The sequence below is a fragment of the Drosophila willistoni genome, unplaced genomic scaffold (assembly GCF_018902025.1).
Source record: "Drosophila willistoni isolate 14030-0811.24 unplaced genomic scaffold, UCI_dwil_1.1 Seg171, whole genome shotgun sequence".
NCBI classification, from domain to species: Eukaryota; Metazoa; Arthropoda; class Insecta; order Diptera; family Drosophilidae; genus Drosophila; species Drosophila willistoni.
This window is the reverse complement of record NW_025814133.1, coordinates 271,140-285,625: the sequence shown is the minus strand read 5'-3', so window position 1 is coordinate 285,625 and position 14,486 is coordinate 271,140.

Sequence of the window (14,486 nt, the reverse complement as noted above, 5' to 3'; positions counted from 1 at the left end):
TAGTCCATTTTTGTTTTGCGTGAGGACTGCTCCACATGCATATTTACTTGCGTCTGTGATTATGCAAAATTCTTTGCTAAAATCTGGGTACTGTAATAGAGTTGGGTTCATTAATGCTGATTTTAAATGCTCGAACGCATTTTGACAATCACTTGTCCATTCGAATTTAACATTTTTCTTACATAATCTTGTTATGTGACGAGAATATTCGGCGAAATTTTGTATAAATCTTCGATAATAATTGCAAAATGCAATGAATCTTCTAGCGCTGTCCGCATCATGTGGGACTGGATAATTTTAAATGACATCAAACTTTGTGTCATCAGGCAAGATTCCTTTATCTGTGCATTTATGTCCCAAAAAGGTGACTTCATGCATAAAAAATTAATATTTTTCAGGATGTAACTTTAGGTTGTGTTGTCTACACTTCTCAAAAACATCTGTTAGATTATTGAGCATATGTTTTTCGGAACAACCTATGACTATTAAGTCATCCATGTAAAGGAATGCTTGCGAAGGTTCAAGGCCTGTGAATGCTATAGTCATCATTCTCTGGAACGAATTTGGCGCTATTTTTAAACCGAATGGTAATCGCGTGAAGCGATATGAGCCATTACATATGGAAAAGGATGTTATGTCTCGTGACTCTTCTTCGAGTTCAATTTGATGAAAACCTGACATTAGGTCGAGGCATGAAAAATACTTTGCTCTACCTAGTTGATCTAAAATGTCATCAATTCTAGGTAACGGAAATTTATCGGACAACAATTTTTTATTAATTTGACGATAGTATCGCAATTTTTTATTTTCGGAATTTGGTAATGATTTTTTCGGTACTAATAAAAGTGGGCTATTGTAAGGTGATACAGAGGGCTCGACTTTTTCGTCTTTTATAAGCTTTTGGACTTGTTTTTGTATTTCGTCTTTCTGACTATGAGGATTTCTATAATATTTGATATATATTGGTTCATCGTCCACCAGTCTTAATTTTTGTTTATAAAAGTTATTTGTTGTTATTGATTCGGTTTCTAGTCCGAATACATCACTATATTTCTTGCACAACTTCGTAAGTTGACTGTGAAACTGTGGGGGAAATTTTTTGAAAACGTAGTTAGTACTGCGTTTTCACGCTGTTCTTTATTTGCTTCGATTATTTCGTAGCCGGAAAGCTGTTCATATTTCAAACTTGATATGTTTACTATTTGGTCTACGTTTGTAGTGTTTAGCAATCGTATGACTGCGTTTTGGGAGTTTGTTATGGTATTTGCTAAATAAATACCATGTTGAATTTCCTGATTTGGGATCAATACACTGTCTTCTTGCGAACTTATTTCGATTTTTCGGACAACTTGGATCTTGCTGGCAATACTATTGAATTGTTACCAGAACTGTACGATATTGGTACATATATTGGATATATTAGGTTGTTTGGTCTAATTATTAACCAGTCTTCGGACGGATTGAAATCTAATTGACAGTTGTATTTCCTTATGAAATCGATTCCTAGTATTCCATCACATGGAATAGCGAATTGGGAATTAACGATGTGAAAGTCGTGTGGGATTATATATTTTGAAAATTGGATTTTAACAGAAGTAAACCCTATGGATTTAGTTACTTCTTGACTGATTCCCTGTATGTTTATAATTTTATTGGTTTGAATATTTTGAAGATTATCGGAATTTCCTTTTACAATAGATATTTCCGCTCCTGTGTCTATTAAGAATACTAACTTTTTTCCCGTTGCCACACTTGTGAAGGTAACAAACGTATTTTGATTTAAACTGATGGCGTGAATCTTATTACTCTTTGCTGCTGAGTATCTAAAGGTGCCTGGGAGTTTCCCGAAGCATTCTGTGCTACCATAACATTATTATTGGTATAACCGTTTTGTCGGTTATTTCCTCGGTTACCTCTATTATTCTTGTTGTAACCTCTGTTGTTTCCTCTGTTATTATTATTCCTGTTTTGCTGGGAATTTTGGCCGTTATTGTTATTATTAAAGTTATCATTATAACCACGACCATTGCCTCTACCGCGATAATTACATTTGTTATTATAATTACCACGGTTTCTTTGGTCATAATAGATGGCATTATTTTGGAAGCTATCTGTGGATCCCGACTCTACTGAAAGAGTGGTAAATCTAGTGATTGCTTCTTTAGCTGATTGAAAGTGTCCTGATTCCATTAATAATTGGACTTTTGGTATGGCCTACCATGGCATTTACTGTCACTTTGGTAGTATATTTTACTGCTTCCTCACTTGGAAGACCATCGGACATATATGCGCTTTTAAGGGCGTCAGTCAACTCAGTAATTTCGTTTGTGTATGAAACACAGTTATTGGGATTTCTCTGCAGATTTTTAATTTTTGCTGTTAAAAGATCTACTGATTCACCCTTGAAGATTGTTGATAGTCTTTGTATTTCAATCGTTTCCTCAATCGTTTTTTCTGAGCTTAGGCTGCTAGCCGCTTGACCTTTTAATGTTGATTTTATGAGTTGGATGGCTACCGCTTCGTGCGATTCTTTTATGGTGTCAAGAACGCGAAGCGCTCCAACGAAACCTGGTAGACTTTTAGTATCACCATCGAAGTATGGTGTCAGCTTGGTAGCTGTTTTTATGAATTCTACCCTCGTTTGTGTCATTGTGCTTTCTTTTGGAATGGCTGTTTGTTATCACTTATTATTGATTGATCAGAGCTCACTGATAGTTCCTCTTGACCTATCTCTTTATCAGCCATTGGTTTCGTTACTTGTTCCAGTGATATTGAACTTTCCAAATCAATTGTTTGTTTATATTCAATATTGTATCTTTTTAATACCGACTTTGCCTTTTGTTTGCATTCATCATAGAATGCATCTGCGGCTGTTTTTCGTCCCGCACTTAGTTTACTGTAGTGTTCTCTTAACACTGCTCTGATATTTTTTAAACTCTCTATTATTATTTTCGAGTGTTTTTCTATTGTACTTTGGGATGTTTCCCTATTCTGCGAGAGGCATTTACAAGATTTATTTAATTCTTGTGCATGTATTCTAGCTTCTTTTATTATATCATCCCAAGTAATCATATTTTGTTAATAGAAAAACAAATTTACACTCTCTTTTTTTTTAATTCCGTGAGAGATCGATTGTCTCTATGGGTTCTTCAAACAGTTTATGTACCCAGGTGAGTAAAATTCTATTTTTTCGCTTTAGGCGATTATATGCTTCTACTATGGATCTTTCTATCAAGTGGGCTATCCTTGATTTGAATTTTCTGTTATTCACAATCCAGTATTTAATTTCCTTATATTTTGGATTGGTTTCACCTCTGTTCTACTCTACTCGATCCATTTGTATATTATATCTAGGCCATCTGCTCTACTCTTGTATTTTTCTTGATTTTTGCTTTATTTTCGCAACAACTTATTATTGTTGAGCTTCATCCATCAGGTAGAAGCGAAATGTGCCTGTTGAGTTGGAAAAACAGCATATATTTGGTACAGTGACAATAAAACTCATCTGTACCATTGCACTTCCTTTCACTGGGAATTCTTCTCCCGTTAAATCAAAGTATGCTAATCTTATCTGTACTAGGTTTATCGAACTTTGTGCCGATTTAATATTATCCCTATTAAAAACCTCAACTAAATCCGCTGCAATGTTGGGATTCCTATTTACTATTATTCAGCTTAAAAATTTGTTTTTTTTTTTATTTGGAAATTGATATATATTTTTTTCTTTTGATAATAATTTTTTTGAAATGCACTTTTATTACAATTGTTGCATATGTTATTTAGATTTTATCAAGATCATTAGCATGGCTTAAAGCTCTTTTTGTTACACATTTATTGTGTAGTTTGTATGCTTTATATAACACATATGCGCTCATTATTATTACAATTACTAATAAAAGTGCATTTGTTGGTTTTAAATCTACATTCGATGACTCTATTTTATTAATAACGTTAGCAGTGGAGTCCACTGTCTTGGTATCTATTAACCCCATATTGGGTTCATTTAATATGTCATCAAACTTGCTTATTCTATTATCAAACATTCAAATTTTAAAATTGTTTCTCTTTTTTTTTATTTCTTTTCTTAATTATTTTGAATTTTCTTTTGTTCCTGCTTTATTTAGAGATAGTTTTTTTTATATTTTGTTCATATCTTTTTTTTTGTTTTTGTTAAATTTTTCTTTTTTTACATATATCCCTGCCTAGTTTTGCGTGTGGTTTTCAGGCCACACTCTAATTGGACAGCTTTAATGCCGCACAATTGTACATAGTTTGTTTTACAATTTATAAAAAGAAAAATGCATCGCAGTGCATTAAAAAAAATTGTGCGACGCAGCGCATAGTTTTATTAAGTTTTGTTGGGCGCTCTTTGTAGCGCTATCGGTTCACTTTTAGGGCGCGTTCAATCTCAGCTGCTGATGTCCGGGGCCTATGGGCTCAGGCGGTACCGGTGCCGGTCGTCGCACCAGATTTTGGGGTCGCTTAGCAGTGGCTACAGGTATATTCGCAATACGGCGAATATAGTGGTCCCTCGCAGTCGTTTGGGCAGACTATCTTCACTTTTGGTAATTCTTTCTCCGGTTGTGGCGTTGTTTTTGATTTCGTCTTTGCCACGTTGTGTATCGTAGAGTATGGGATTTCGGTTGTGGTTTTACTTTTCTTTTCGCCCAATTGGCTTTTTATGAATTCTACCTCGGTGTGTAATCTCACCGAGATATTCCAACTTATTATATTTGGGCTGTTTAAGAGCCTCAAAATTTCAGCCTTTCTGGATTTTAACTTCTTTACCACACCGGATTTTTTCCCATAACTCTACTTACTTTTGTTTATATGTATTTTGTTTTTCTTCATTCATCCTCATGATGCTGCCCAACGTTGGTGTAGTGGGCAGATTGCCTACCACACGTAAATGATATTCTGCTCAGCACCTCCAAACGTTGTTGCCTTTTATGTTCTAGGTCCGCTTTGCCTTCCGGTCACTTTTTATAAGTTAGTGACCACTGTCACGGTCGCCATGTAATATGCAAGATGTAGAATCCTTTGAGATGTAGTATATTTTGGAATTTAATAAATTAAGACACAAGCAGGTCTCGTCGTTTTGAGTATGGTTTATTCAATAATTCTTAATTCTATTACAATTGTTCTCTATAGCTAAAACCGCGTAGCTGCGTTGCTGGCAATGCAGGCAGAGGAGCGGTATGCTTATGTATAAACATATTTATGTATAAATGTATGAATGTATAAATGTATAATGTTTACATAAGTATGTATGTATATATGTCGCCGCAGCGAGAGAGTGAGGATGTATCATATTGCATATTGGGCCTGAGTGGCCGCGCGTGTTATATTTGCCGAAGCAGCAATTGTCCAGCACCATGCACTCATGGGTGGTTATGTTGCTTAAGAGGCAAATGTACTTGAATGTTGCGCACATAAATATTGTTACTAATTGATACAATATATTTGTATACATTGTAATGTTGTTATTCTAGAACATGCTACACCCCAGTAAGTAGTGATTTCACCAGCTACGAACTAGTTCCCAGTACTAGAGGGAATATACTGTAAAGAAGAAAAATCGGTAACCGATTCTTCTGCCAACAACAACAACTAACACTATTCCTGCCACATCAGCATCTAATGGTGTATCAGAACGTTAGAGGACTGAAATCTTAACTTCTTAATCGCTATGTAGATAGCTTTTCTTTTGAACATAATATTCTAGCTTTTACAGAGATGTGGCAAAAAAAAGCTTCTGCTCTCTGACGTGACGGTCGTGTTTTTGCATAGCTCCTGCTTTTTATTAATATTTATTGTTGTCTCTCAGTTTTTAATTGTGCTTAGTTTGTTTACGCTTTCACTGGTGTTGTTTGCTTGACACCCTTGTGTTTTATTTCCATAATTCGCCAAATTAAATAGTTTAAACAGTTTTTCTGTTTCGTGATTAATGTTTGGTGCATTTAATTTTTTTTCTTTTTATTTTTTTCTCTCTCGTCATTGCTTCTGCAGTTGCTCCCCTCATCGCCCCCATCATACCATCAGTGCTAGTGGCTTTGTTGTTCTCTCTGCTTTGTGCTTGTGCTTAGCTTCTCTCCCGCGTAGTTTCTTTTGTAAGGCCGCCTCTCAAAGCTCGGCTTATAACTGTTCTTGCACTCTCTCTTGTGCTGTGCACTCTAGCTGCTCTCTTTGTTTTATTTGTAATTATTGATTTCTTATTGATAATTATCTTTGTGCTGTGTATTTAAATTTTTCTATTTATTCTTATATATATAAATTTATTTATTTTTTTTTGCCGTGTGTTTCTTTTGGCTTTTCAATGGCTTGTTGTCTACCTACTTGCAAGCATTCTGATCGTTTTGATGATCCGTATAGAGCAATATCTTGTTGGCTTTGCGATAATCTTATTCACTTAAAATGTGCTGGCCTCAATGGCCGCGACTACGACAAATTTTCTGGTTTGTCTGTGTCTAAGCCTGAGCTTGGCTTAATGCGCTGGACTTGCCCATCTTGTGCCAGCCAGCAGCTTGATTTTATCCGTATGTATAGGGATCTTCGTTTAAAGTTTCTTTCTTTAAACAAACTGGCCAAACAGCTGTCTAACGAGTGTGACTCTAGCGTACATTTATTGTCGCAATTCAAGTTTGTTCCACCTTCTGAGAAGTCGCCCAAGAAATGTACCCTTGAGTTGCCTCGCAAGCAGTCGCCAGCACTCTCTATTACATCGTCTCCCATTTTACTTTCGCCTACACCATCTTCTTGTCCTTCTTTATGCTCTTCTTTTCAGATTGATTTACCCATTACAAGCCCTGGTGTACCTCATTCTATCCCTCACGGGAACTCTGATCAATCACAGGATCATGCTAGCTCTCAATCACTTGCGGATCCCAATGCTCCTCCGCCTCCACTAACTGTAGTGCCTCATCGCAAAGAATTATTTATCTCTAGGCTTGCTCCTAATACTTCTGAGTCGTCTGTGGCAGCTTACATTAGTAATATATGCCCTGCTAACGTTTTAATTCAATTTAAGTTTTCTAGGCCTCGCGAAATCTCTTCTTTTAAAATTACAGTACCCAATGAGTATTTCTCAGCTATGGTTGACACTAATTTCTGGCCAGAGGGCCTAGTTGTACACGAGTTTGCGCCCAATAAGCGCACCCGTCCGTTGCCTGTCCACCTTCCTAATTTATCTTCTGCTTCAAAAAACTAATAACGTCTAGTCTTTGCATTCATTAACAAAATGTAAGAGGACTTCTTAACAAGCTCTCGAACCTGTTCTGTGATAACCAAACCTTTTCGGCTGACATATTAGCTTTCTCTGAAACTTGGCTTAACTCCTCTGTTTTGGATAATGAAATTCTTTCCAATAACTTTCTTTCTTATAGGCTTGATCATGTTGGGCGTCGTGGCGGTGGAGTACTCATTGCTGTTAACTCGAATCTGTGTTCAAGTGTTGTGCCGATTGATCTGCCCTTAGGTGTTGAGTTTATTTGCGTCGAAATTACTGTTCCAACTTTAGCTTATATATTTCTTGTTCATATATTCCTCCAGCTTGATTTCAACTTGCCTAATATTTCTTGGCTTGTTGATGATAATCTATCTTTCTTAATTCCTTCATCTCAACATGTTTTTCTTGATAGCCTACTTGAATGTCCGCTATATCAGTTGAATTCTTTCCTTAACTCTTCTAAAAGAATCCTTGATCTTGTTTTTGTCTCTGATCCCACTGTTAGTGCTGTATCCCGAACACAGCCCCTAGTGAAACCTGAAGATCCCTATCACCCTACCATTGAAGTTACTATTTCTTACAATTCCGTTACTAATTCATTTAATAACATCGCAAATTCTCGTCGTAGATGTTTTCGTACAACAAATTTCAATCTTCTTAATAGCCTTATTTTCTCTTTTGATTGGTCATTTCTATTTGAGTGCTGCGATATGGATCGTGCAGTGAAGTTATTTTACTCTGCTCTTAATTCTCTAATTGATAAATGCGTTCCATATGTGAATGTCTCTACCGTCTCAAGCGCGTCAGTCTGGTTCACATGTAGGATCTCTAATCTCCGTAACATTAAATCGAAATATTTTAAAAGATTTAAAAAAAAATGGTTCGCGACTTGACTATGCAAATTACTGTATAGCCAAATCTCAATTTTGTCTTTTAAACACTCAATACTACAATAATTATATCGTTCGCTGTAAGGTTGAATTTTATAAGAACCCCAAAAGATTTTAAAACTTTGTTAATTCCAAAAGACGCTCTAATGTACTACCTTCCACCTTCAGACTTAATGACCAGACTGCTAATAATGATTCAGATATTGCAGATCTGTTTACTAAATTCTTTCAGTCGACTTATTCTACTACTATTTCGGAACCCACACCCTATCCCTTTTCAATTCCACATTTAAATTGTATGTTTTTTCCTAGTATTACTGAAGACTGTATTATCACTAGCTTGTCATCTATGACGTCTTCCTTCGTTCCCGGTCCTTATAATATACCTAGTTGCATCCTTAAAATGTGTTCGAATTCCCTATCTAAGCCGTTATCTCGGTTATTCTTTATATCGAGTGAGATTTGTAGCTTTCCCGATATTTGGAAGGAGTCTTTTATTATTCCGCTTTTTAAAAAGGGTAGCAAATCGGATGTTTCTAACTACCGTGGCGTTGCCAAACTTTCGGCAATACCAAAGCTATTTGAGAAAATTATTACGTCTTCCCTTCAACACCTATCCAGATCCACTATTTCTCCTTGTCAGCATGGATTCCTGAAAGGTCATTCGTCGCTTACTAACCTTTTAGAATTGACTACCCTTGTACACCATGGCTTCCGTAAAAAGTGTCAAACTAATGTTATTTATACTGACTTTAGTAAGGCTTTCGATACGTTTGATCATTCTATGCTTCTCGCGAAACTTAACATAATGGGTTTTTCCCCAAAACTATTGGCTTGGTTAAAGTCGTATCTTATTGGCAGAACACAAAAGGTGTCTTTTCGTTCCTCGATATCTAAACCTGTTCGAGTTACGTCAGGTGTACCCCAAGGCAGTCATCTGGGCCCACTGTTATTTACACTGTTTATAAATGATTTGCCTTTGGCCTTGGCTTATTCACGCGTGCTCATGTTTGCGGATGACGCCAAGATTTGTTATTCCTATAATGATCCTTCTTTCCAACAGTACTTGCAATCAGATCTCGATGCGTTCTGTGATTGGTGCCACGTTAATAAATTACACCTTAATGCCTCTAAGTGTTCTTTAATGACTTTCAGTCGTTTGTCTCCGTTCCTAGCTCATTACTCTGTTAAGTCTGTTATGTTAGATTGTGTACCATCATTCAAAGACTTAGGCGTTAGGTTTGACCCAAAACTTTCATTTAATGTTCATATTTCTTCTATTGTCAATAGAGCATGCAGCCTTCTTGGCTTCATTAAACGTTGGGCCAAAGAATTTGATGATCCCTATGTAACAAAGGTTTTATACACTTCGTTAGTTCGCCCTAATCTCGAATATTGCTCGCCAGTGTGGAACTCGCAATATGATGATCACCAGCGTAGTATTGAATCGGTACAGAAGCAATTCCTTAAGTTTGCGTTACGCGGTCTTAATTGGGACCCGAGTCTTCGCCTACCTTCTTGTTCTAGCAGACTTCTTCTTATTAATCTTCCTTCACTTTACAACCGTAGGCTCGTTTTGGGCATTCTCTTTCTCCATAAACTAGTCAACGGCGAAGTCATTTCTACTAATTTACTAGATACGCTATATTTTTGTGTTCCCTCACGTCGGACCAGAAACTTTTTTCCTATTCATTATTAGATGTCTGACTAACTACTCTCTTCATGAACCTTTTCGTGTTCTTTGCCAATCTTTTAACAACCTTTCTCACCTAATTTCTCCTCATCTTTCTGTCACTTCTCTTCGCGCTATACTTTTTAATCATCTACAGCGAAACCAATAATAATATTCTGGACTTGGATTGGCTGCAACTCATCCCTGACCACATTGGCTGTGACTCGGGGCATGGCTGGCACCTTATGCAAATAAAACACCTCCACCGGGTCGGGGATGTTTAGTTGTGTATATAGCTAAGCTATTTTTTTCAATTAATTACTATCTGTCTTTAGCTTAAGCTTTTTCGTCGACTGCTGTGTTAGTTGACGTAAATAAATAAATAAAAAAATAAATAAATAAAAATAAATAAAACCTGATGTTGCTGATGCATCGGTGTTTTCCACAAACTTTTCCATATTCAGACGTGAATGCGTCTCGCGTAGGCGGTGGCGTTCTGATAGCTGTTGCTGCTGCTTTATCTTCTGAAATAATTCAATTTTCCAGTACCCAGGAGATTGAGTTTGTCGGTGTTAAAGTAAATTTGAATGTTTTTATTACTTGTTCCTATATTCCACCATTGTCAGACATGGTGGTATATTTTAATAACTTAGAGGCAATTCAGTTTGTCTCCTCTTTAGTTTCCAGTCAAGACATGCTTATAGTTGTAGGTGATTTTAATTTACCCGCTTTAGCATGGTCACCAACAGATGAATGTACCATGTTGCTGCCCTCTATGTCACATGACTTTATTGATGGCCTTCTAAGCTTATCTTTATCCCAAGTCAATCCTGTCTTAAATTCTAATGGAAAATCGTTAGATCTTATTTTTGTATTGGATTCTTCTTATTGTGAAGTTTCTAGTATCGAACCATTTCTTCTTCCGGAAGACAAATTTCATCCTACATTAAATTTAAAACTTGATCTGCCCTTGCTATCACCATTACTTAATTTAAATGTGTTACCTCTAACTAGGTGCTTTCCTAAGACTGACTTTGCCAGCATTAATAAAAATATTATAACTACCCATCTTTTTTTGTTCTTTCAAAATTTTCCGATATGTTTGCGAGTTTTTTCAAAAGAACTTATTCCTCAACGGAATATCGAGCAAGTCCATATCCTTATCATTTATAAAAGGCAAATTGCGTTTTCAATCCAGTGATTAATTAAAGTTATCTTCATAGTGAACTTAAACTAGTTACACCCGTTTACCTGGATGTGTTCTCAGGTTCTGTGCAAACGCATTATGTAAACCCATTTTAAAATTGTTTTTATTGTCTGTCGAATCTTTCTCATTTCCATCCATTTGGAGTTCATCTCTATTCCTCTGCATAAAATGGCAAAGAGGTCGAAGCTTCTAACTATAGGGGTATTTCAAAATTATAACTTCGCAATTGCAACATTTTTGCAGCTCTATTGTATCGCCATCCCAACATGGGTTTGTGAAACGTAGATCTACAACCACTAACCTTCTAGAATTTTTCTCTATAATTATCAAAGGGTTCAAAAATTCTAAACATACCCATGTCATATACACTGACTTCAGCAAAGCCTTTGATTCTGTTAAGCATACCCTATTACTTTATAAACCGAACGACATTGGGTGTTCACCCCTTTTCTTTTCTGGGGTTCGAGAACATTTAAAAAATAGAAAAGAGAAGGTACTTTTTAAGTCTTCTTTTTGAATTCCATTCCTGTTGATCACGTTTTTGAAAATGATCAAATGCAGCGATTTCCGATGGACAAAGTTGGTCAGTTGGAATCTTCTCGATTTGGTCTAACGGTAATGTACTGACCTGGTTAGGAAACGCCAATGATATCAAAAGATCGTAGACTGGTGCTCCGACCTGTGTGAGGAAAGATGCCCTTTTGCGACCTTTGTCTTTGAAATCATTGGCAAGCAGGAACAATTTAAATTTGAATCGCTCATGCAGAGCAAAGTTAGTTGTGCAAGTAGAAAGTATAAGCGGTGTCTAATTGCGGTTCCTTCCAGATGGAACAGAAATATTAATTTGGTTCAACAGCTCGGAAGAGTCAATCTCAGCATTCAAAATTTTGTAAAGAAGAGTTACACCAAGCATCATTTTACGATTAGTTAAAGAAGGAAGGATAGGATAAAACTCATATTGAGGAGACCAAACACAAGACCCACACTCCAATATGGGGCGGACTAAAGAAGTATAGTCTATTTTGGTTGTATATGGATCATTGAACTCCTTCGACCAGCTTTATAAAGTCAATAACATTCTTAGCCCTACTAACAGTGGTCGATATATGCTGACTAAAACTAAGTTTGTGGTCTATTAATATCCCCAATTCTTTTACAACCAAAGAAGTATTATTAATTCTTTCTAACGGGAAATTATTTAAGAAGTAACTTGTTAATTAGGGAGAACCTCTATAAAAAGACTTAATTTTGCGCTTAGAACAGTTTAGCGATAACAAGTTAGTCCTACACCACCCCTGAAAAGCATTCAGGTCAGTTTGAGGGTATGGCATGAGAGAGAGTCTACGATGCGATTAGCGATTTTTACATCATCGGCATACATAAGAGCTCTGGAATTAAAAAGAACGGTGGGGAGATCATTAATAAAAATAGTGAATCGTAATGGGACAAGGTGACTTCCCTGTGGGACTCCCGATTCAACACAAATGATGTTAGAAAGAAAGGACCTAAAAAGAGCCCTCTGCCTCCTGTTGTTTAGATATTGTGAAATCCATTTAGGCAGAGCATCCGGAAAACCAACTAAATTCAGCTTATGTAATAGTAAGGCATGGTTTACCGAATCGAAAGCCTTACTGAAATCCGTATATATGACATAAGTTTGCTTTTGTTTCTTAAAACCTTGGATTACAAAGGATGTAAACTGTAAAAGATTAGTTGTGGTAGACCTATTCTTGACAAACCCATGCTGGTATGGCGAAAAAATAGATTAAAATAAATGCTGTATTTGAGACGTCATTAGTTTCTCAAATAATTTAGGTATCGCTGACAATTTAGAAATTCCTCTGTAGTGTAGTGTAGTAAGTAGGTTGGTCATTCCGATTTTGGCGGAATGTAAGAACAGGTAACAAAAATGTGAAAACGAAGAAAAGATACTGATACTGCATATATATTTGATACTACTTGACAGGTATCGTTATTAGACCCGATGATAGTGCGGAATCTACTGCAATAAGAGCTCCATTGGAGACATTCAGTTTATCCCGAATGTGGACCATGACATCATCCGATGTAACATCAGGCAGAAGTTTTGAAGCAAAAATGTGTTTTAGAGTTTAAGAAAACTGGTGGACAGACTCACCAGGTTATCCTTTGTTTGCGCATGAAAAGTTCAATTTCATCTTCCACGACCCGGCATGACTCACATCCCCACACAGCTAGAAATCACAATAACAAAAACACTGCAGCAAGAACTCAAAGAAATTGCAAGACAACAACAAATGAGCGTTGCTTGTGATTTACAAGAAAGAAAAAAATGAGATAAAGGTGAGAGAGAGAGGAAGAAAAGAAAAAACCAACAAAGGTTATTAGAAAAGCAAGAAACAAAGATTTAGTTGTTAAAATTATTAACACAAACACACAAAAACGCAATGAGAGGTATGGCTTTGTAATTTCGTTTGATGTTATATCCTTAACATTTTTTTGAGCTTCTTGGGAAAATCGAATTTTTAAATCATCAATAATATTTTCCAGAAGAGGAATAAACATGTAGACTCAAAAGTAATCTTAGACGTGTCGTGACTTTCACGTCTCATTTGTCTACCTATTGTTCTTGGTTTCTTTACTCCTATGTTCAGTTCTTCAGCGAATTTTTCTGCATCTGTGTATATTTGTTTAAACTTATCGACCTGATCTGTTAGTTGAAGTTGTTAAACCAATTCTTGTCAAGAATAAAACATTATTCAAACAAAAGAGCCCAATGATGAAGTCGAATGAGCTAATAGCAGCAATAAGTAGTGTTGCTTATTGGCTGTTTCTTTGTTGTTCTATTTACCCACTTTTGTTAACGCCTTAAAAATTTTCTGCAAATCCATTACAAGCTGAAGTATAGAATCATGTCGTACGACACATCTTGTATCGCATAAACTTTTAAGTTTGTGTCAAGGAATTTGAATAACTGGTAGAATTTCGTCAGCTATCCTATGATGTTGGAAACTTTTTGAATTGATCTCATTCCATCAGACTACTGTTGAGCTGGTTAGAGAAGTGAGGAACCATAGCAGCGTTATTCGATTCTTTTTTGATTTAAATCATAGCTTCACATTTTTCTGAAATGTTTATAACACACGCATCAGCCTCAATCGAGATTTAGCGTCTACATTATCGTCTTCTGAATCTTCAATATTTTCATCATTAATTTTACCCTCTTTTTCAGCGTGTTCACTTCCTTAATAAATCATACCTTCTTCATCGATAAATCAATTTTAAACATTTAGAAAGCGTCAGATAAAGAATTCCCTAAGCTTCAAAATTAATGTTTGCCAAGAGTGATGGATGTCTGTGGAACTATAATATTCAAGGTCAAAGTCAAAAAGCATTTCCAAGCATGTGTTTCCTTTAAAAATGGAATGAACCCCGTTTTTTTCATTCTTAAACGGATTTTTTAATTGTTTTAAACGACTGTGTATTGTTAATGTTTCAAATCAATTTTCTAAC